Source organism: Equus quagga, chromosome 4 (assembly GCF_021613505.1).
Source record: "Equus quagga isolate Etosha38 chromosome 4, UCLA_HA_Equagga_1.0, whole genome shotgun sequence".
Classification (NCBI taxonomy): domain Eukaryota; kingdom Metazoa; phylum Chordata; class Mammalia; order Perissodactyla; family Equidae; genus Equus; species Equus quagga.
This window is the reverse complement of record NC_060270.1, coordinates 28,450,150-28,474,677: the sequence shown is the minus strand read 5'-3', so window position 1 is coordinate 28,474,677 and position 24,528 is coordinate 28,450,150. Positions and strand designations below refer to the sequence as shown.

At 42.5% G+C, this 24,528-nt stretch overlaps 1 long non-coding RNA gene across 1 annotated transcript; it reads left to right on the top strand.

The window, feature by feature from the left end:
* The first annotated feature begins 1,547 nt into the window (after positions 1-1,547).
* Positions 1,548-23,947, top strand: LOC124237786 (uncharacterized). The gene is made up of 3 exons (XR_006888127.1): positions 1,548-1,632; positions 3,281-3,404; positions 23,541-23,947. It is a non-coding gene; the product is annotated as an uncharacterized LOC124237786 (long non-coding RNA).
* The last annotated feature ends 581 nt before the right edge of the window (positions 23,948-24,528 follow it).

Below are 24,528 nucleotides of genomic sequence, written 5' to 3'. Positions count from 1 at the left end.
ACTCATGTCTCTGGTGTGGACTAACCTTTTGGGCTAAGCTACCTCACAGAACATTTGCTCAGCTTACAGATCTGCTGCCCTTGGGTCAGGTGCCCACCCCAATCCTCTCAGCTACGTCCAGAGGAGGAACAGTCATGTAACAGACTGCGGCCACCCTGCGCTAAGGATGCTCCCTCGCAGGGTTCCTGAGATGGCAGGCACCCTGTTCCCCAGGACTCCCACCTTCCAGCTCTGCCACTTCGGGAGATTAACCTCCTGCAATCCCATCCTCCACCCCCTGATAGCATTCATTGTTGCCTGCTGGTGCCAGGCTTGGGGTGGGCTGGTTCGCACTACCCCGTGGAACTCTCTCAACAGTTCTCAAAGTTAGACATCCCCTCTTTACAGAAACGGAAACTGAAACCCAGTAAGTAAAGGTCACCTGGATGATGGGCAGCAGAACCAGGATTGGAACACACATAAATCTACATAACTCTTAAGACTTATTTCTTTCTATTCTGTTATACTTATTTGGCCTTGCAATCTTTACAACCAGTTTCTCCCATGGACCCTGCATCCCAAAGGAGAGTCATTTATCAAGAGGCCAATCAAGGCAGGATTCTAAGAGTAGCATCCATGTCTACTCCTTCCCCATGTGCAAGGGGCTCTCAGGCCAACCCCTCCTTCCGGGAGAGCTGGGCCCAGCAGCCACAGCAGCGACCACACAGCACGTGCACTCGGCTTGTCCTCAGACCAGCTAAGGTGGCAGAGGAACAGTCTGGAAATAAATTAAAACAGACCAATTTTTCTCTGGGTGTAGTTTAAACCATATCAGAAAAATTGCCTATAAATAAAATTGGATAGCAGCCCTGGCAAACGAGTGCAAGTAATTATATCAACTTGATGGTGGTAATTATTTTTCATAAAACTTGGTTACTTCCCACTTCCAATAAATCTACCCCATGATAATTCTGTAATATATATTCATTGTACATAAAACCAGGAGTCATCACCAAGTGCGCTGTGAATATGCACTGAGTTTCGGGCCTTCTCCTAAGACCTTGAACAGTCATTCATGCAACCTATGGGCCAGCACCCAGGTCCCACAAGATGGCTCTTTGGCTGGGACCTGAGGGTTGTGGCATAGGATAGTGTCAAGCTTTTCACACTTCTGGTTTTTTCTAAGAAACTGATAGTGTCAGGGGAAGACACCCTAATAAGGTGGTGGCAGAGAGGACAATGGAGACTCCATTAGGAGAGTTGAACAAATCGAGCGTTCTCTTGCTTCCCCCGGCCCTCTAAGCCGGGTTTCCTTGCTCGGGGCCTGAAGGAGACACACAGCAACAGACACAGAGCAGTCCCTCTCCTCGGAGAGCATTGGGTGGAGGCGGGATGCTGCATCCTAGTCCAGTCTTGCCAATCAGTGTGCTGTGTGGACTTGTCGAGCCTCACCTCTTCTTTGTATCTGATTCCTGGCCCCTAAAGATAAGGATTACATCATTTTACTTTTGCATGAATTGTTTTGGTTCAATAAAACTTCCTCAAGTGCCTCTTCCGTGCCAGGCACCGTGTTTAGTGAGAAGGACACAGCAGCGCTTGAGACACTCCTTGTCTTCTTGATGTTTATGGTCCAGTAAGGAACACATCGAACAGGTAATGAGAGGTCTGCTAACTATCATGATGGAGAAATAGAAGGTGGGAAGGAGTATTTAACAGGAGATCTAATCCAGCTTGTTGGGGCAGAGTGGAGTATTAGGGAAGGCTTCCTGGACCTAGTGACGCTTAAGCTAAAGGAGGTACCTCAAGGAGAGGGTGGAGAAAGTCTCTGGTAGAGGAAAGGTGCTGATGGCTAAGAACAGAGAGCTGGCTTCATCCAGAGCCTGGCATTCCTTGAGGGAAGGAATCCTGTCTTGGTCTTCTTCATATGCCCTGGCTGGAGCATAGCGGACCTTGAATAAGTGTTTGCTGGCTGGCTGGCCATGTGTTATTTCACAACACCTTGTAAAGCTGCTCTCATGACCCAGCCCGGACAGAAAAGAACCCAGCCCAGGTCCCACAGCCTGCTCTTGGTGGAGCAACATCTGCTGACTTCCAGACCAGCGCTCTGTCCAGATGTGAGGGTCAGATGAGGTCCCAGAGGCAACAAGCGTTTGAGACCTAAGAGCTGCTGACCACATGAGAAAGGCTGATTATTTCTGTAGCTTTCTCCCATTTTTCCCTCTCCAAATGGCAACCACTGGGCCTGTTGCTCCTAGAACACTGCCCAGCCACCGCATTTTCTGCTTGGATGTCATTTCAGAGTGTGGATGTTACTCTCATGCTTCCCTTTTCCATCTGTGCCTGCATCGGTGATTCAAAGGAGCAGTCCTCCCTCCTGCCTGGAGGCCAGAAAGATGCCTTCTCCGCAGGCCCTGGGGAGCCCTGCTGCTCCCCTGGGGTCAGGTCGGGACTGGAGGGCTCTCCATAGCCCACTATCAGACCCCACCAGAGATGCTGGGGAATCACACCATGCCTGCCTGGGAGGGCGGAGTGTGCATTCCCATGTTAATTGGTTATTTAGCACCCATTAAAAAGATTGACAAGTCCCAAACCCAGACTCATTATATTGACTCCCTAAACAAAGGGAGCCGCCGTCTCTCTGTTCAGGTGTGAGTCAGCGCTGTCAGCTGTGCCAAAGGGTCTTGAGGCCACTTCTACCTTGACTTGAATGCTCATTATTTCAGAGGACGTTCCCCTGGATTTTGTAAGTCTCATTCCAAATCAATCTCTTATCACTAAAGACCCTCACTACCACCTCCCCCTCTCCTGGATCAGGAGAACAGAGCAAGATTTGAGATAAGATCTAGGGAGTCTGTTTTTCCCCACACAACACAGATTCTGGACAGGCTGTGGCTGTGGTCACCCCCACAATGTCCCATTTGCCTTTCTCTACCCCACTGGGTGAGTTCCAGGCCCTACCTCCTTCAGAAAGAAATGCACACCGCAGTACCCAGGAACAGCTCTTCCCGCTGCTCTCCATTTAATTGGCCCAATTATAGGATTATTACAGGCTTAGATGTGAGAATAAAAGAAAAAATATTGAAGTAAGGGCAGAATAATTGAAGGTGGTAGGGGATTAGATAATTATGATTGAAAACCAGAGTTAGGAGAACCTACTGCAATTGTGTATGAAACAAGAAAGTAATAGAGTGCAGCTTATTCAATAAAAAGCACACAAGATGGTCAGGGGAGATAAATATCACTTGAGACAGGGTTCACTGAAGTGTTCAGAATTTGATTTGTTGGCTTTCCGTGTGCTCAGAGGACAGAGGACATGGATTGCTGGGCTGTCCCATCAAAACTGGAGAACACCCTGCTTCTTCTCTCACCTGGTGGCAGCACCTCAAGGATCGACCATGGCTCTTGGCTGGACTTTTCAAGCCAGGGTAAGAATTAGAGTTCGTTCGAAGTCTCACCTTTGAGGAAATGATAGTAAGGCTATTCTACACAGGAAGAGATGTGAGATTAGATCCAGGTACCTTCCCTCAGGACTCAGTGATCGGGAAGGGGTCCTGAGCCCACCCATTGGCCTGTCACTGGCCAAGAGAATGTGCTCTGGAGGTAGTCACATGGAAGAAGGATGGACGCATAGATCAAATTGGGACTCTGCCAGCAAACACTCCTTCTCCAACCTCTCCACCAAGCAGAGCTTAGACCACTAGCATGAGGGGTGGGAGGGGAAGGGATAGGGTGAATGGCTGAGATGGGAGGAAGCGCCAAGCACATGGATGACCAGGCACCATCACAATAGACCTTAGAAGGGTGAGGGGCATGCTCCAAGTATTCACAGATTCCCTTAACATGTTGTAGACATAAAACTCCTTCTTGATCTCTCTAAGTGCCACCTCTCAGAGTAACAAACTCAAAAACTTTCCTCCTCCCTGGGTGAAGTAGCCGTTCATTTTACTTGTCCTAAGGTGTCTCCTTTAACAGACATTCCTTGTTGGCTCTTCTGGGATTTGGTCAAGATTCTGTATTTCCGCCTCTCATACCCTTTTTATCTCTATATACTTTAGAGAGTCCTTCTTTTCACCACATTCCTAGGTTTTTAGGCTACCCTGCCTTCTTAGATCTCCAGCCCACCAGATCATCCTAAGGATATAGGGAGTGAACTGGCACAAAGAAACCTCTCGCAGGCTGTGGCTTACTTTATTATTTTCTTGATGTGTCTGTCAAAGAACAAAAGTTTGTAATTTTGAGGAAGTCCAGTTCTTCGAATTCATTTTTTTCTCTATAAAATGTGCTTTCCCGGTTCCAAGAAATCTTTGCCTCCTCCCAATGTTGCAAATATTTTCCCCTATATTTTCTTCTGGAAATCTTACAGTTTTAAGTTTTACGTCTAGGTCTATGATTCATGTCTTGTTAATTATTCTGTATGGCATGCTATCAGGGCTAAGGTCCACTTTTTTCCAAGGAGACAGCCATTTAACCAAACACTACTTATCAGAAAGCCTTTCTTTCTCCCACTGAACTGCCTTGGCTCCTTTGTAGAAAATCAAGTGACCACAGGTGTGTGGTTCTATTTCTGAATTCTCTATTTTTTCCCATTGATTTCCATGTCTATCTTTTCACTGATGTGACGCTGTCTTCATTACTGTGGTTTTACACTTAGTTGTAAAATTGGATAGTGTAAAACACTCCTCCAATTTCATTCTTGAGAGAAGATGGCTTTGGTTTTTCTAGATCCTTTGTATATCCAAATAAATTCTAGTGTCAGCTTGCCGATTTGTATTTTTTCACTTGAATTTTGATTGAGATTGTGAGAAATCTATAGGTCATTTTGGGGAGAATTGCCATCTTAACAATAATGAGTCTTCCAATTCTTGAACATAGTGTATCTCTCCATTTATTTTGTTCTTTAATTTCTCTCATCAATTTTTAATTTTCAATGCTTAGGTCTGGAACATATTTTGTTAGATAAAAACCTAAGTGATTTATGTTTTGGGGGAGACGCTATCAAAATCATCTACACTCAGTTTCTCAATTCTATCTTTCATCAGAATTGTCTATTTGTCCCTTTAATTCTGTCAATTTCTGCTTCTTATATTTTGAAGATCTGTTATTGGGTGCATGCACATTTATGATTGCTATATCTTCTTGCAGAATTGCTCCTTTTGTCTTTTATAAAATGTTTCTTTATTTATGGTAATACTCTTTACCTTAAAGTTTACTTTATCTGATATTAATATAGCCACTCTGACTTTTTGTGCTTTATATATGTGTTGTTTTTCTATCCTTTTATATTGGATCTATCTGTGTCACTATATTTAAAGCACATCACTTCTAGACATCATATAATTGGGTCTTGCTTTGTTTTTTGTTTTTAATTCATTCTGATAATCTCTTCCTCTTAACTGGGGTATTTAGTTCATTTCTGTTCAGTGTCATTATTGACATGCTTGGATTTAGGTCTAGCACTTGGCTCTTTGTCTCCTGTTTGTGTCACCTGGACTTCATTCTTCTTTCTTTTCTGACTTCTTTTGGATTAATTGAACATTCGCTAGAATTCCATTTTTTTTAATTGGCTTTTTAGCTATACCACTTTGCATTGTTTTTAAGTGGTTGCTCCAGATATTTCAACATATATACTTAGTTTTTCACTTAGAGTCTGCTTAGAGTTAATGTTATACCACTTCATTCAAAGTATAAGAAGCTTCTAACTCCATACTCATTTTCACCCCCACCTTTTTTCTTTAATTTTTATTGTGATTATGATAGTTTACAACCTTGTGAAATTTCAATTGTACATTATTATTTGTCAGTCATATTATAGGTGCACCACTTCACCCTTTGTGCCCACCCCCAACCCCCCTTACCCCTGGTAGCCACTAATCTGTTCTCTTTGTCTACATGTTTAACTTCCCTCTATGAGTGGAGTCATACAGAGACTGTCTTTCTCTATCTGGCTTATTTCACTTAACATAATACCCTCAAGGTCCATCCATGCTGTTGTGAATGGGACGATTTTATTCTTTTCTATGGCTGAGTAGTATTCCATTGTATATATATACCATATCTTCCTTATCCAATCATCAGTTGATGGGCACTTAGGTAGCTTCCACATCTTGGCTATTGTAAATAATGCTGCAGTGAACATAGGGGTGCATGGGACTTTTGGGATTTCTGATTTCAAGCTCTTTGGATAGATACCCAGTAGTGGGATGGCTGGGTCATATGGTATTTCTATTTTTAATTTTTTGAGGAATCTCCATACTGTTTTCCATAGCAGCTGCACCAGTTTGCATTCCCACCAGCAGTGTATGAGGGATCCTTTTTCTCCACAACCTCTCCAACATTTGTTACTTTTTCTTTTGGTTATTTTTGCCATTCTAATGGGTGTAAGGTGATATCTTAGTGTAGTTTTCATTTGCATTTCTCTGATGATCAGTAATGATGAACATCTTTTCATGTGCCTATTGGCCATCTGTATATCTTCTTTGGAGAAATGTCTGTTCATGTTTCCTGCCCAGTTTTTGATCGGGTTGTTTGATTTTTTGTTGTTGAGTTGTGTGAGTTCTTTATATATAATGGAGAGTAACCCTTTGTCGGATATATGACTTGCAAATATTTTTTCCCAATTAGTGGCTGTTTTTTTGTTTCAATCCTGTTTTCCGGTGCCTTGAAGAAGCTCTTTAGTCTGATGAAGTCCCATTTGTTTATTCTTTCTATTGTTTCCCTTGTCTGAGAAGACATGGTGTCCGAAAAGATCCTTTTAATACTGATGTCAAAGAGTGTGCTACCTACGTTTTCTTCTAGAAGCCTTATGGTTTCAGGTCTTACCTTTAGGTCTTTGTTCACCCCCATCTTATATGCTACAGTTCTGACAAGCATTACATTTACATACTCTATAAACCCTACAACACAATACTAGAACTTTTGCTTTAAAGAAATCAAGAGAAAAAAGATAGTTTTAAAAACTATATCCACACAGTTTTTATCTTTTTATCTCTTCCTGAAGATCTGATCTTCCATCTGGCCCTATTTTCCTTTAGTATTGCTCGGAGTTCAGGGCTGCTGCTAATGAATTATCCTGGTTTTCCTTTGTCTGAAAATGACTTCATTTTTTCTTTATTCTTCAAGGATTATTTTTTGCTGGATATAGAATTCCAAGTTGACAATTTTTCCTTTCAACATTCTACTTTTTATTTTATTTTAGAACAATTTTTTATTTACAGGAAAATTTCAAAAGATAGTACAGAGTTCCCATACATCCCACATCCAGTTTCCCCTATTATGTTATTAGTATTGTATACTTGATACAATTAATGAATTAATATTCTCTGGACAAGATGGTAGAGAATTGGTATAATTTTTTTCTTACATGTTTGGTAGAATTCACCAGTAAAATCATATGGTGCTAGTGCTTTCTTTGTTGGAAGATTATTAGTTTTTGATTCAATTTCCTTAATAGATATAGGCCTATATAGATCATCTGTTTCTCCTTGTGTGAGTTTTGGTAGTTTGTGTCTTTCAAGGAATTGGTCCATTTCATCTAAGTTATTAAATTTGTGGGCATAGAGCTGTTCATAGTACTCCTTTATTTTCCTTTAATGTCCATGGGGTCAGTAGATGAGCCCTCTTTTTTTTCTGATATTGGCAATTTGTGTCTTTTTCTTTTTTCCTGATTAGTCTGCCTAGATATTTATCAGTTTTATTGATCTTTTGCAAATACTACCTTTCAATTTTGTTGATTTTTTTCTATTGTTTTCCTGTTTTCAATTGTGTTAATTTCTGCTCTAAATTTTATTATTTCTTTTTCTCTTCTTGCCTTAGTCTGAAATTTCTCTTCTTTCTCTGGTTTCTTCAAGTAGAAACTTAGATTATCAATTTTAAATCTTTCTTCCTTTCTAATATATGCATTCAATGCTATAAATTTCCTTGTAAACAGTGCTTTTACTGCATCTCACAAATTTTGATAAATTGTATTTTTTTTTTCTTTAGTTAAAGGTATTTCTCTTGAGACTTCTCCTTTGACCCATGTATTCTTCCCAAGTGTACTATTATTTAATTTCCAAATATTTGGAGATTTTCCAGCTGTCTTTCTGTTATCGATTTTTAGTTTAATTCCACTGTGGTCTGAGAATACAGTTTGCATGATTTCTATTCGCTTAAATTTGTTCAGATGTATTTTATGGCCCAGGATATGCTCTATCTCCATGAATGTTCCACGTAAGCTTGAGGAGAATGTACATTCTGCTGTTTTTTGGATGGAGTATTTTAGAAATGTCAATAAGATCAAATTGATTGATAATGCCATTTAGGTCAACTACATCCTTACTGATTTTCTGTCTGCTTGATTTATCAATTCCCAAAAGAGATGTGTTGAAGTCTCCAACTACAATAGTGGATTTTGTCTATTTCTCCTTGAATTATATAAGTTGTTTACTCACATGTTTTTGATGTGCTGTTGTTAGATGCATACACATTTAGGATTATTATGTTTTCTTGGAGCATTGATCCCTTGATCATTATGTAATGCCCCTCTTTATCCCTGGTAATTTTCTGTATTCTGAAGTGTGCTTTGTCTGAAATAAATGTTGTCATTCCAGCTTTCTTTTAATTAGTGTTAGCATGACATATCCGTCTCCATCTCCTCAAGGTTAATGTATCTGAGTCTTTATATTAAAGTGAGTTTCTTGTAGTAACGTATAGTTGAGTCTTCTTTTTTGACTCAGTCTGACAGTCTGTCTTTTAACTGGTACCTTTAGACCATTCACATTTAAAGCAATTACTGATATAGTTGGATTAAGATGTACCATGTTTGTAACTCTTTTCTATTCATTATATCTGTTCTTTGTTTCATTTTTTCCTCTTCTTTTCTGCCTTTTCTGGTTGTAAATAAACATTTTACATGTTTATTTTATCTCCATATTCATTTTATCTCCTCTCTTAGCATATTATATACATTTTATTAAATTTTTTAGAAGTTCCCCTAGAGTTTGCAACATACATTTTTAAACTAATCTAGGAATATCTTTAAATAACACTATACTACTTTACATGTAGTGCAGGCACCTTATAACAAAGTATTCTCAATTCTTCTCTCCCAAATTTACAACACTGCTGTCATTCATGTGACTTATCCATAAGCTGTATTTACCCAATACGTTGTTACTATTACTACTTAAACAAATAGTTATCTTTTATATCAATTAAGAATAAGAAAAATTAAAGATTTTATTTTGCCCTCATTTATTTCTTTTCAAATAGTCTTCTTTCCTTACTGTAGCAAAAACCAACTTAAAAGGAGCTCATCCTGTGCCATCTCTTTCTTCTAAATGTCAGTTCCCCTCTAGTTTCTATGTGCTCTTAAGTGCCTTCAGCTAGTCATTTTTTATATTTTCTTCAGACTTTATCATCGTTGGCTTGAGGAGAGTTGGTTCAATACAAGCTACTCCATTACTGTCAGTGGAGCCCCTTGGTTTGGGCTATTACAGCCATTTTCATAAGAGGTATTGGTTTGTAATTTTCCTTCCTTGATCACTTTTGTCAATCAAGGTTATGCAGACTTCAAAAGAAGAGTTTAACCATTATTTCCAAATATAGATTTGGACTCTTTTCTTACCCTAACTAGATTTCCTTTTATGTATCCTCATTCAGTCATTCATTCCATCAGGATTTATTCAGATTCTTCTACATGCTACTGTGGGCTAAGCACTGGAAATTCAAAGATGAGTAAACTCTACTCCCCACCCCCAAGGAGCTCCAAGCCTAGTGGCAGGGACACAACCATATCTAACATTTATATAACCCAAAGCCTTGTCACACATGACATCATGCTCGATCCCCACAAAAAACCTGTGAAATTCACATAACAGGTGTTGTAATACCTGCAAGAACAGGTATTGAATTTCTAGCCTCCCCACTGCTGTTTGGAGAAGTTTTAGCCATTATTTTTTATTATTTTTTTGAGGAAGTTTCGCCCTGAGCTAACATCTGTTGTCAACCTTCCTCTTTTTTATTCCTTTTTGTATGTGAGCCGCTGTCACAGTATGGCCACTGATAGACCAGTGGTGTAGGTCCGTGCCCAGGAACTGAACCCAGGCCGCTGGAGCGCAGCGCGCCAAACTTAACCACTGGGCCACTGGGGCTGGCCATTAACCATTATTAAATCAATGTCTCACTGCTGCTACGGACCTGGAGCATACTGTATAGACTTGGTCATATGAAAAGCAGCTGAGCTACAGATTAGCAATTGGAGCTCATATTTGACTGATTAATTTATTTATGGTGACTTAACATGTTGAAAAAATATTTCCACATAGGTGGCCCCAAAAGCCTATCAATGAACTTTGCTTCAGCTGCTTTCAAGGTTGAGTTCTGCAATAGCTCTTATTGCTGATGACTAAACATTTCTCTGCCCCTCCCTATAAAGCTTTTCCTGCCGGAGGAGGAGACTTCCCTCCCAGACTGGTGTCAGGCATGATCAATGATTTACTTTGGCCAATGAAAAGCTCTAACACCAGGATGTGGTTTGCCGTGTCTCTGTTCCTTCTTCCATAAGCCCAGCAATGTCCCAGACAAAGGCTTCACCATCAGCCAGGGTGACAGAGTGAAGGCAGGGTGAAGCCGGCCCACAGCAAGCCTATTATGGACATACAACATGAGAAAGAAATTTGGGTTGTGTTAAGTCTCTGAGATTTCAGAATAACTTGTAACCAAAGCACAACCAGGGCTATCCTGACTGGTCCAAGGACTTAGCTCTTTGAGGTGTCTCTCAGGGCCACCCAAAGCTAATGTTATTTCATACCCTAAATAGCCATCCAATTTCAGTGAAAATTCATCTGGTTTCTTTTGTTTGATGCATTAACAGACAGACATAAATATGGTTTTATTCCTGGAGATAATAACCCTGAAATTCAGAGAGGTGAAATGAGTTGCCTAAAATCACACAGTTTATAAACTGAAGAGTTGGGACTTGAACCAGGTCTCCTAACTCGCAATCCAGTCTTTCTACATCATAATCTCCCTTGTTTTGAAATTTCTCTGTCTTTCATTGTGTTTCAGTTATGTTTAATGTTGTGTTTTGTTTAAGAGATTAGTTGGGAAGATGAGCTGTGGTTTTGATCCACTCGTTTGTATTCTCTGAGGGGGGAAAATAAATACATGCATGACTGTTTACAAAAAGGCCGCAGCAGCGGATCGGTTCCTGCCAGAGAGAGACAGGCGAAGTCAGCAGAGGCTCCAGAGCACATCTTTAAACCAATGAGAGTAATGAGGACCTTTCCATCCAGTGGGAGTTGGTGTGGACAAGCAACCAGCCAGTTATCAACATTGGACAGCTGTGTAAACGGACGGGTGCATTTCTGCCAGAGCAGTGCTGTGGATGACCATGAAGTCTTGTAAGGACACTGAGGGAACAGAAGAGAGAAAGTGGACCATTGGATTAGCAAGTAGCTGAAAGCAGGTTTTTAGTTATTTTTGTTTAGAATGTCATCTCAATAGACTCTTTCCAATTGACATGTACGGTAGTCGTGGAGGAGAAATCTGATTGGCGTTACTTTAACTGAATGATCAAACTTGAACATCCCCTATAATGGAACAAATGGACGTCTTGTGCTGCCCCTCTCATGAAATGCAACAGAAGTAAACAATATCATCCACGTACTATTCCTGTCAAGAATGTTTAACATAAAACAAATCACTGGGAAACAACCAGAAACATTCAAATTCTGCAAAACAACTTACCTAGATTCCTCAAAAATGTCAGCATAGGGCCGGCCCAGTGGCATAGTGGTTAAGTTTGCACACTCTGCTTCAGTGGCCCAGGGTTTGCCGGTTTGGATCCCGGGCATGGACCTACACACTGCTCATCAAGCCATGCTGTGGCAGCATCCCACATGCAAAATAGAGGAAGATGGGCAAGGATGTTAGCTCAAGGACAACATTCCTCAAGCAAAAGGAGGAAGATTGGCCACAAATGGTAGCTCAGGGCCAATCTTCCTCACCAAAAAAAAAAAAAAAAAAACAGTGTCATGAAAAATTAAAAAAAATTGGGTGGACTATTCTAAATGAAAAGAGACTAAAGGGGCACAGCAACTAAATACACTGTGTGATCCTTGATTGTATCCTAGATATTTAAAAAATCCAGCTATGACATACATTGGGAATACTTGAATATAGACGATGTCTGATAGTAATTTTGTATCAATGTTGTTTCCTCAAAGTGATTGTGGTTGTGTAGGACAATGTCCTCCTTGTAGACACATAGTATAAAGGGTGAAGAATCGTGATATCTGCAATATACTCTCACATCATAAACAAAATTAAATGTATATACATATGTACATATATACACATTTATATATATAAATCTATGTGTTTGTGTGTGCAGACAGGGACAGTTAAGGCAAATATGGCAAAACATTAAAACTGGTGACTCTAGCTGAAGGATATTTGGGGGTTCCTTGTACTAGTCTTAAGTTTTTTTTTTTTTGAAGTATTACAGAAAACTGTGCAGATCAGGAGTGTATAGCATTGTACTGTTCTTGAAACTTTTCTGCAGGATTGAAAATTTTCAAATAAAATTTGGGGGGGAAAGTAGCAATCACAGTAGATTATATGCACTAAACAAAAAAGTAGTTATATACGCTATAAAAAAAAAGTTGGTCACATACACTGAGTTAGTCGCCCAGGCCTGAGTGGGCAGACCCCGAAACGAGCGTTACCGCTACCAGGTGGCTCCTCTACTTGGGCAGATACCTGAGGTGGAGGTCAATTTCTTAGGAATAAATTTGGAGACTTATTAGCATTTGCCACAAGACTCAAACTCTCTAGTAAGTGACACAGTAAAATGTCACAGTTCCCCTCGTATCTTGTGAGATCTTCCCATCACGGACATAGAATTCTATTTGGGAGCCGGTAGGGGTTAAACCTAGAATTATTCACAGACCTGGAGATTTTCCAAACCACGTGTAAGTGTGTCCCTCTTCCACCCCACTGCCCTGCTCTGGAAAGGGGCTGGTAAATTTGCAGAGGTCAAGGGGCCTCCTGTAAGGAAGAGCCCAGAAGCAACCCTGACTCCTTCCTTTTGAAGATGCACAGCATTAGAAGCTTGGCCTGAGATGATTGGGTCAGGGGCCAGCTGCCAGGAAAGGACGCCAAGTAGATCTATTCCCCCCCCGCCGCCCCCCCCCCCCCCCACCTGCCATGGGCCAGGGTAAGCTTGGGTGTAGAGTTGGGAAAACAAAAGAACCATAGCCCTCCCCCAAGGGTGGAGCCCCCTCCTGCCTCCCGCCCCCCCAGCAAGGGCTCCTCAGGCAGAGAACCCTGTGGGTTTGTTCTTCCTTCCCCTCTTCAGCCGGTGCCAGGGCCCTTCAGGCTGAGAGCACCTGAGAATTCCCAGACATAGAGGTGAGGAGTCCTGGGAGGGGCAGGACTTCCTGTGAATTTGGCTGTGGGGGCGGCTAAAGTGATTCGTTTGAACATTACAAGCAGATGTAGTCATATTCGTCTTCCAAGCTGGTAAACAAGTTTTTGTGCAGCACGGGTCAAAGTCATTTTCAAAGTCAAAGAAATGTTATCAACCTATCCCTCTACTGTAAAACACTCAAAGACGTCTGTTGGTATGTTCCCATTCTCACTTCCCCTTGTCCCTGTCTGCCCAGTGCCTCCACACTCCCCTCCCCGCAGGTGGAGGGGCAGGCGGGCGGGAAGTGCTGAGGGTGAGCCGGTGCAGAGACAAGAAAGCGAGGCTCCTCCTGTAGTCACCTGAGGCCTCTCTACCACGGTGCCCTCTCTTGCCTTTATTCCCCTCAGTGAAGTGATACTAGGGCTCAACACTGCACAGGAAGCTTTGGTCTAAAAAACATCTCTTTTCTGGCTTCAAAGAAGCCTGAACTCTTTTATAAAGTGGTTCAAGAGTAAGGAATATTCATTTCCCTGAACTGACTGGGGTTCGAACCAGGTCTCTGAGCCAGGACACATGTTTTAAGTGAAATCGCACAAACCCAAAGTGTGTTTGTGTAGCCCAGTTTCATCTGGAAAAACCAATAACTGTGACACAAGGATTTTTTAAAAATTCCAAAGTAGTGAAGTATTTGGAGCTCAGTAGCCCAGGGATGTGAATGATGCTCTCAACACTGTTGTTTTAATTGTTTATCTTATCTTTATTGTGATAAAGATAAACCTGTTTCAACAAAGAGGATCTGACAGTCCATCCTCGACAAAGAAGATCATGGAGTTTGACTCCTGGCAACAGTCTCTTGCCATGAATTCTCTTGCTACTGACTAGAGAGAGTTTGGTGTTTATCGTGGGAAGACTATCAACCAAAAGTAAAACGTGCCTGAAACTTTAACCACTGGCGTTACAGTCACAAGCACAAGAGGCGCTCGCCTCTCCGGCGGCTAACATCATGGTTTTGCTTTAAGACCAGGCGCGGCATCCAGAAATAAATGTCAACGCCCTGCTTGATGTTTTGCTGTGGTGTGGCTTGGCACCGAAATTGCCGATTAGATCCGAAGGCAGGCCCCTTTCCTGACAACACTGCCTACATTTCAACAGCCTGTCTCGCTGGACTGCACCTGTGGAGATGAGAGCCGCAGCCAAAATCTCTCTGTGGCAGAGAAAAGTACCAGGAGTTTGTTGTGTCGAAATCAGGAAGGCTTTCTAGTGTGAACAAGACTCATTTGCAGATAGACCCGCAACGAACACTACATCCTTTTTCTAGAGGGACGTGAAAAATAGCTCCATTAAAATACTGTATTTCACATTCTCTAAATAATTGAGCTTCCTGACGGGCATTCTTCTCGGAGCTGGAGAGGAAGCTTGACTCAGCTCGGCTTTGTGGACACACGAAGTCCTGAGGGACACGCCAAAGGCTGGATGGACTCGTGCAGGAGAGCGGGGGGGGGGGGGGCAGTCCTGGCCCCTCCACAGCTCGGGGCACGAGAGGGCGGGGGGCAGAGAGGAAGAGAGTGGGAAAAGTGGGACAAGGACTGACTGACAGCCAAGGTCGTTGCTCTGATTCACTCATTCCTTCCTGGAAAGAGAGCGTTGTTGTGCTTAACCTCTCGGCCTCAGATTTCCAGGATGTTGCTGGCTCTCGGGATCTCTCTGGGGCTTGCTTATTTACCCGGCTTCTAGGCCCAGGGACAGAAGGATGTGAGAGGAAATTGCTCAAGTGGGACACAAAGAGAAACCCTGGGCAAAGCAAAAGCCTTTTAAAATGTTGTTCGCACAGATCTTTCCATGGAAATTATAATCAATTAAACAGATGCTATGTTTTTATTGCTTACTACAACTTAAAAGTGTATTTCCTGAAGTTTCTGACTATTTCTTTTTTCCCAAAAAGAACATCATTTGGAGAATGGTCAAAATGATAAAGCAAACAAAGGAAAGCAAACTGAAAACTTCTGGAACACTTAATTTAACCTGTTGCAAGCCCATCTCTGAATACGCCCCCATGTATGCAAGATCTTTCTTAAAGTTACCAAGAGGGAGAGGACAAAGCCTCTGCAAGGAATCTCCCACAGTCCTCTCCTACCCAGTGTTGGATTACCAGATCCAGTCAGGCTGAGTTTAACCCTGTGCTTTGTTATCATTCTATCATGGTCAGGGATCTGTGAATGGACGCCTATGAGGACAGCAATGGGCAAGCGACTTTGGGAGCACGGAGCTGGGGGACGTCCACGGTGTACTTGATAAAACTGGAGACGGGTGGGTCTCTGAGAAAGAAGGTATTGTCTGGTGAGAGGCCTTTCTGGAGAGAAGATCCTGTCAATCTCGGATGATCTCCCCAGTGGACAAAGGGGCAGATTTGTATTGTGTGGCCCAGAGGACCAAGGTAGGACCAAAAGTGAAATAGGGTTTGGTTCTTTCTATCAGGTGCCTCAGAGGCGTGAACCCCCGACCTTGGCCTATCTTTAGCAAACACTAGATGGCTTTGCTGGAAAGCTATGGAAGGGGCTCTTGTATTGTGTAGATGCCAGAACCAGATCAAAGGGCCTACAGTAATTATTGACTCAGAGAAAGGCAGGGTAATAAAAGGATATTTCCCCAAGGAAGGAGGTTTTCTGGTATCAGCATTTCGAGTTCCCAAGCAAAGGCTCAATCTGAAAAGGTCAGCGCACATAAGCACTGTAACTTCCTGAGGGTAGGGATTTACCTTGTTTGCTCTTGTGCTCCTCTATAGAGAGTGGCACATGTTGAATGAATGAATGAATGAATGAATATTGATCTGCTCCGTAGGGAAGATGATGGGATGCTATGTAACCTAAGCACAGGGGACCAGCAGAAGGGGACAGGGAGAAGGCTAGGTAAGTATATCAGGGCAAGATTATGAAGGCTCTTAAGTGCCAGATAGAAGAATTTGCACTTAGTATGGGGCAAACTAGCACCCACGCTAGCCCAAGCGCAGGAAATGATCAGCTCATACGCCCAAATGTCCCCAGCTCATTCCTCAAGTATCTTCCTGCTCCCACCCCAGGTCTTCCCCACTTCACACTCTAAATCTCCAAAGGTCACACTCCAAACAGGCTCTGACTCAGGATGGTTGTGAAGTATTTGTGTAGAGTCTTTTCAAGACTTAATCCTTGCTGGAACCAACGGATCAACATCATTGTCCACCCAATCTCTCCAAGACTGTGGCAGAGACAGCTAACATCACCAAAGACTGATGTTCCCTTCTAGGGTGTCGAGTTGTCACTACAAAGCAGTTTCTCTGTTAGAGACTGGATTTCTCAGCCTCTCTTGCATCTAGGAAGGGAGTATGTGACTAATTTTCACCAATACGATAATAATACAATCAACATATTTCACGTCTGTGCTGTTATGATTAAGAAGTAGGCATCTTCTCCACGGTCTCTTGAATCATCCACCAGCTGAATGGAGAGGCCCCAGCAGAGGGGAGAGTTCAAGATGGAAAAGGCCTGGATCATGGAAGGCTGCCTATGAACGCCTGCATTGGATTGTACCATGAATGAGAAATAAATGCCTATTGTGTTAAGACACTGAAATTTTGAGGTTGTTTATCACAGGCGTTAGATCACCCCAACTCATATAGAGACCTAGATGGAATCATTTAGAGCCCCAAGAGTGGACTCAGGATCAAGAGGCACCTAAAATTGCCTGGCATGAAGAAGGCACTCAATAAACACTTGATGGATAAATAAATCAGAATTCTCTGGGTCCCCAACACTTTGGAAGAACCTCCGAGTACAAGTCATCCATTCCCCTCTGAGATCTGATCTTAAATTAGATCCTACCTTTAGAGAAGGGCATGATGAGGGACAGTGAATGTAAATGGGCCCCTCAGAGAGGGAGAAGGGCACAGATAAAAGATTCTGAGGCATAAAAGTCTCCAACCGCAATTTTACAATGGATTTTTTGTCCTTCCTGGAGCACCTTCCCTTTGCCAACAGCTCTAACTGCCTCATTGACCACATGGCTGCCAGCCACAGAGCCCATTTCATTCCACAAACATTTAGCGATACCCACTTTCTGTCAAGTTCCGAGGGTACGTCAACAACCAAGACACGGTGCCTGCCCCAAAGAACATGCAGATGAGAGGGGTGCAGGAGCACGAAGCTCTAGAGGGGCTGAGTCCTGTGGAGTTGTGCCAAGGAACTGGAAAGAGTATTGCTGCTACTCTAAGAACAACAAGCAGCTGGCTAAACTGCAAAAGTATAACTTTTCTTGAATCCTGAGCTTTCAGGACAACCAAGTAGCCTGACATCTAAGAAAGACAGGGCCTTCAGAGAATAGACAGTATGTGAGCACTGGCTCATCTGTGGCAGAGCAGATGGCAGATGGGAGTTGCAGACACAAGAGAAACTGCGGACAAAGTGGAGTTCGCATATATTCATAGACTCTTCTCTAAGAACCTCCACCAGGAGTTCTCAAGAAAGATGGGGGCAGGTGGGCCAAAGGGCGAAAGGTCCCTCAGTGGCGGAGTCATGGAGGCAGGAATAGCTGATGCTACATGAAAAAATATAGAGCCCTGTCCAGAACCTTCTCCCCTGTGGCCTGAAGCCATTAGGGGAAGGGCAAATCCTGTCACCCAAGGGAACCCATTGTAAGTAGGGGAAGGGCACAAGATGAAAACCTCTGAGGAGGGGCAGGAAACCATCGAAAGTACAGATGATTAGAGGCCTTCTGCCCTGACCAGGGGGGTGGAGGAACTCTCTAGCACAAACCCAGCCTAAAATATGTGGCAGAGATCACCTGCCACAGGAAGAAGGGGCAGGAACACTGAGAAAGTTCAAATCTCAAAGTCAAGGGACACATAGGGCCTGCCTAAGATTGATCAGGACGGCAGAAAACACCCCTGCCCCCGGCCTGTTATTCAAGCTGAGAGGCACTGGAACACCAACAACAGCCTCTACTGCCAAGGGAGGGGCAAGAGCAGAGGAGAGACACTCTCTGGGGTGCACAGGGAAGGCTGAAAGCTGAGGATGCAGCAGGGACGTTAAGCGAAAAGCCTACCCTGAACACAGAGTAAAGCTGGAGGAATTTGAAGCCAGTGGTGCACGAAAGGTAACCATGGCAACAAGACCCCAAACCAGTTCAGCTGCTGACTAGATTAACTCAAACCCCTAAACTTAAAGCCTAGCAGAAAAGAGATGTGCCCATTTCCAGGAATAAATATTATTTACCTTCATCTTTACTGTCCTGCAGAGGATGTCCAGCATTTAATCAAAGATTATGAAACCCATGAAAAAAGCAAGAAAAAAGAACAAACTGTCAAGAAACGAGGCAATCAACAGAACTAGACTCAGAGATTATTTAGATGTTGGACCTAACAGACAAGGAATTTAAAGTAATTATGATTAATAAATTAGAGACTCTAATGGAAACAGTGAACAGTATGCATGAACAAATAGGGAATTTCAGCAGAGAGATGGAAATCTAAGAAAGAATCAATCGGAAATGATATAAATAAAAAATACTGCAGCAGAGATAAAGAATGCCTTTAAAAGTTCATTCATAGACTGGACACAACCTAGGAAACAATCAGTGAACTTGAACATAGGTTAATAGAAATTACCCAGACTGAAACAGAAATAGAAAAAAAGAAGGAAAAAATTAGAGCCAGCCTTGATGTCTAGTGGTTAAAGTTTGGTGCTTTCACTGCTTTCGTGGTCCAGGTTTGTTTCCCAATCACGAAAACACACCACCCATCTGTCAGTTGCCATGCTGTGGCGGTGGCTCACATAGAAGAATTAGAAGGACTTGTAACTAGGATACAACCATGCACTTGGGGGCTTTGGGGCAAAAAAAAAAAAAAAAAAAAAAGGAAGATTGGCAACAGGTGTTAGCTTAGGGCCAATCCTTTCCTGGGGGAAAAGAAAAGGCACCTATTTCTCTTTAAAAGGGAAAAAATTAGAACAAAGTATCCAAGAGCTGTGGGACAACATCAAATGGTGTCTTACATGTGTAATTGGAATCTCAGAAGAAGGATGACAGAACAAGGTAGAAGAAATATTTGAGGGGATAACAGCCAGAAAATTTCCAAAAATAGTGAAATACATCAAACCACAGATCCAAGAATCCTAGAGAACCTCAAGCAGTGTAAATACAAGCCCCCAAAAGTATACTGATTTACTTTTTATCACAAGAATAGCCTAAAATACATGGCAAAGATTGCCTACCACAGAGAGAACCAGCAGAAATACTGAGAGTGTTCCTCTCGGTAACTTTATGCTGTCTTATAATGCAGGTCTGCTGGTAATGAATTCTCTCAGCTTTTGCTTGTATGAAAAAGTCTTTATTTCTACATTTTGAAAGATTTTTTTCCAGTGGGTATAGAATTCCGAGTAGACAGTTTTTGTTTTCAGCATTTTCAAGAGGACCCTCCATTGTCTTCTGGCTTACATAGTGTCCGGTGAGTGACCTGCTGTCGTTCTTATCCATAGTCTTCCATATTTCATGTATGTCTTTTTTCATGGCTTTCTTCAATATTTTCTCTTTATCTTTGGTTTTCAATAGCCAGGAGTAGGGATGAAGAATACAGTGAATTTCTCTCTTAACCGTCTTACCTTACAAATACTATGAATTCACATAATACCATCCACAAAACAACAAAGAAGTTGACAGTTGAGACATGGATGGATTCAATGATGCATTCACAGGCACACAATAAACAGTGAGAATCAGGCATGTGTGTATGAAACCCAGATATGTCAATTCTCAGTCAGCTACTGAAAACTCCTGCTTTAAAAAGATAGGTGATCAAATCAAAGGATATATTTGTCTTCATCAGTTAAATATGGTTAGGAGGGTGATAAGACGATCACAATGCATTGAGATATTTACTGGGTTGAGAAGTCAATACGGGGTCCTCCCACTGGTATTGTTGGACACCTGGGGTGGCTATGCAAATGTAAATAAACATTAGAGAGATTTTCAGCTAGCTGTGGGTCACATGTCTTATTTATGGTCTGTTTTGCTGAGGACATAGGAGAGCATGTGGTATTGGATATTAAACCCAGGGAGCAGCTAAGGTGCTACAAAGCAAGGTTGCTTCTAAGGTGACACTTTTTTTTTGGCCAGCCCAAGTAGCTGAAGAACAGGAATGATTTCTCCAAGCTGGATCAGGTTGATAAAAGGAAAGGGTTTTAAATATGGGTCACACTCTTATCATAACAGATTGGACTCAGGATGGCTTAGTTTCAGAGCTTCTCACATTCTTCTTTTAAGCTGTCCATCTCCTGATGGCTTGTTTCCTTTAGAACCAGAGATTATCAGGAACACCGAATTCTCCTGGTTATAGAAATTTAAGCCTCAAAGGCAGTGTGTGGATAGGAGACACCAAAGAGGACCCCTCTGCCTTTTTAATTTCAGGCCAGTAGACATCATATGTGTCATGGTGAGATGAATTGGGAGGAGGACATTGATATTAACATATTAAATTTTAACACACCAGGTGCATAGGTCAGTGGTTCTCACAATTCAATAAAAACAGACAAGAAACTGGGCAAAGGACATGAACAAAAGTCCACAGAAAAATAAAAACAAATGACCAATAAATACATGAAAAGATTTTCAACCTCACTCCTAACTAAAGAAACACAAGTTTAAACAACCCAACACCATTTTTCACCTTTCTGATTGGCAAAGATGAAAAAGTCCTATATTACCCAGTGTTGACAAACGTAGGGGAAAACAGACCCTAGAGTCAGAGACCCGTGGTGGAAGTTTAAACTGATGCAGGCTTTTGAGATAGCAATGTGATGGATATCACAATTATTAAAACAAATTACCATTTGAATTCTCAATTTAACTCTTACGTAGTTATCCAATAAATATACATTTGTATAGTCCAAAGGTTCATGGAAATAGCTATAAATATTCATGAATACATATAATGTGGATATTCACTGCACACACCAACCTGTTGAATTTCTGTTTCCAAATTGCCAGAAAGGCATTAAAATGAGTTCCCAGCACTTGGCTAGAGCCACTCTGCCCTAGTCCAACAGCACCAATCCTGCGTGCAAAGTGACATGGAGCTTTGGAGAAAGGTCCACTCCAAGATGGGCAGAGAAGGCAAAAGGGAGATTCTGCTTCTGCGTCCTGGAGGTTCTCTCTTCTCAAAGGCAGCCCCGTGGGAGCACAGCAGAAAAATCGGCACCAAAGGGCAATCTGACCTCAAGGTGATGGGAAGAAATATTTACCCAAATGGCCTCCAGGCTAATAAGAAATCCCGCCTTCCAACTCCTTAGATTTGGTTTGAGAAACCAAATGGGAATGCAGAAGCTTCGCCAGCTTCCCCTCCTGCCTTTTCTGGGAGGGGACAGGAGAGGACACAGAAGCTTTGACAAATGCTTTGAGATGCTCTAAAACTTAATTAGCACGAGACAACTCAAGTACCCACGGGCTGTCCCTCCACGATAGAGCACTTCTCACATCTAATCTCAAGTTGTAGCTGTGATTTCACAGAAGTTTTAACCCTAGGGAAAATTAATTTTAAGTAATTGCTAAAAAATTCTTTCCATTGTTTCAAATAAGATCATGTTAACTTCTTTTCCAGCTAAACAGTCATTTCTCACTCCAATTTTTTTTTTCTCACTCCAATTTTTTAAAATAGCCTTGTGGGAGCTCTGTGCTTGTAAACTAAATATTAGGCATCGCCAGCTTCTCATGATCTCACCTGGAGATCATGTGAGTCAGGAAATGAAACCAATTAGTCTCCTGATGAGAATAACAGGTACGCTACGGGCCTTCAGACTGTTTCCGCACAAAACCAGCCAGGGAGGAACTGGCCAGATGTGTAGACAAGCAGCAAATGATCCATCAAACCAGATTTCTATCATTTGATGATATATTTTCCCCTAATTTTCTTATTTGCGTAGACCCAACCTCAGCATTTTACATGGACTCAGAGCCTACCACGAATCCTTAAATCCCTAATAATAAGTTCCAATTGTGATTTCTTCCATGGAAGAAAGTCCAATGCTCTTAATTGCCCTGAAGCTGGGGGTAGCACTTACAGCCCAGCAGAGTAGCTGCGAATATGGGCTTTGAATTCAGGAGGCCTGGGTTCAAGTGCTGGCTCTGCCATTAATTTGCTGCTGTGGCTTTGGACTAATTATTTCACTTCTTTGAATCTCAGTTACTTCATGTGTTAAAAGAATAATACCCATCTTACAAGTGCCCTACAGCAGCTTGAATTAAATGAAGTCGTGTAGCATCAAGCATTTATCAAAGTTCCTGGAGTGTAATAAGGGCCCAAATGATGTTAGCTGTCGTCGTAATTAGAGGAAGACCCTGGCACTGATGACCCAGTGCTGGAGAGTTGCTTCCATCTCTATAAAATCAGGCAGTCAGACCAGGTCATCTGCAAGGGCCCCTCAGAGCTGACATCTAAGGAGCCTCTGGCTCAGGATTAGCTAAACAAATGGTCCTAGTTCCCTAGTTCTGGTTTCCATAGCAGTGAGTTTCTGCTGGAGCAATTAAAGTCTGGCTGTGAAAATACTGAAGAGCTGCCCTCTGCATCTGAGCTGGCCTGGAGACATAGTGAGTTCTCCATCATTGGAGAAGCATCCAAGAATCCTGACAACAACTTGCTGGGAATAGGATAGAAAATATTCACACGTCAACAGGCGTCAAACTATATGAAGTTTGGGGTCACTTCTGACCCAAAGCTCCCATAATTACAAAAAAAAAAACAGAAAGTCACAGGCTCTACACTCCTTGGGAATCAGTCTTTGCTGTTAGAACCAAGTGGTCCTTGAAAAGCTGTGAGTCAGCCTGTATCTATTTATCCATCCAAGCTAAGGAAACATTTCTACAAACCAAAACCAAATCTAAGCCTTAATGCAGGAAGAGGTGAAGGACCAGGTCAGATACTTTTCCAAATGAACCACTGCCTGTTGCTGGTGCACCTGGCTGCCTCGCCCAGGAATTCAAAATGGAATTCGAGGCCTGGGCCTGGGAGAGTGGAAAAAAGAGCCAGCAGCCAAGTTTGGTAGTGAGAAGCCGAGTAAAACAGTGAGACGCTGGGAGTTTCACCCACAAGAGTGATTCCCTCTCTTTGGAAGTGCTAATGAAATCTGGGTTTCCTTATTTTTTGCCTGAATAGGTTTCTCATAAGGAATTGGACACCGAGTCCTGGGAGACAAGGAGGAAGACTCAGTGACATCGTCAGTTGGAACAAGCCTAGGCTTCATTTGTCAATGTGCCAGCACTGAGGCCCCGGCTCTGGCAACAGCCCTGCCACCAAATTTCACTTTATTGATATGGCCCTCGGGAAAATCTCTGTACCTATGGTCTCTGGTGCCTGCCCCTGCCCACGCTGCTTCTATGCAGATGTTTTCGGGCTCTCACTCCTCCTGGGCCTCCAAGCACTTTGTGAAATGTCCTTAATGAATTCTTACTCGATTGCTTGTCAATATCACCTCCTTTCTACTGATGAGGAAGCAGGACCCAGAGGGGGAGTTGACTTCTTCTGGGTTACACATCTGTTTTCCCAGCTGATGTCAGTGGAGTTTTGAATACTGGGCAGAAACAGCAGAATAACTACTGCCGTTGGAATTGACCATCCTGGGTTCAAATCCTACATATCTGTGTGATCTTAGACAAATTACTGAACCTCTCTGTGCTTCACATTCCCTGATTATTAAATGCTTATTAAATGGCTGAAAATAGAAACCAAGTCACAATATTGCGACTCATTAAAATGAGTTAATGGTGTGCAGAGCCTGGAATAGAGCTTGAGCATGGTAGGTGTTGGACAATAGTAGCTGTTACTATTGTGGGTGCCCACATCACTCAGATGCCCCAGGTATTGGCAGGGAAAAGAGTGGCTTTATGAGTGGAAAGGAAAAGAGCCTGCCCTGCAAAGACATGTGGCTCAAAGACTAACTTTGTGCCTCACCCTCCTGTGGGCTCCCCATTGTCTAGGCTGGCTGTTCCTCCATCCTCAGTGCTGCTCCCCACTCCCCTCTCAGGGTGATTTGAGGTCCAGCATTGGCCCAGATGGAGACATTTCCAGGTGAAAGGGAAAGCAAGAGAAGCTGAAGGTGGGAGCTTAGAGCTGTTGGTCCTCTGGGAGAAGCGGCCATAAAAAG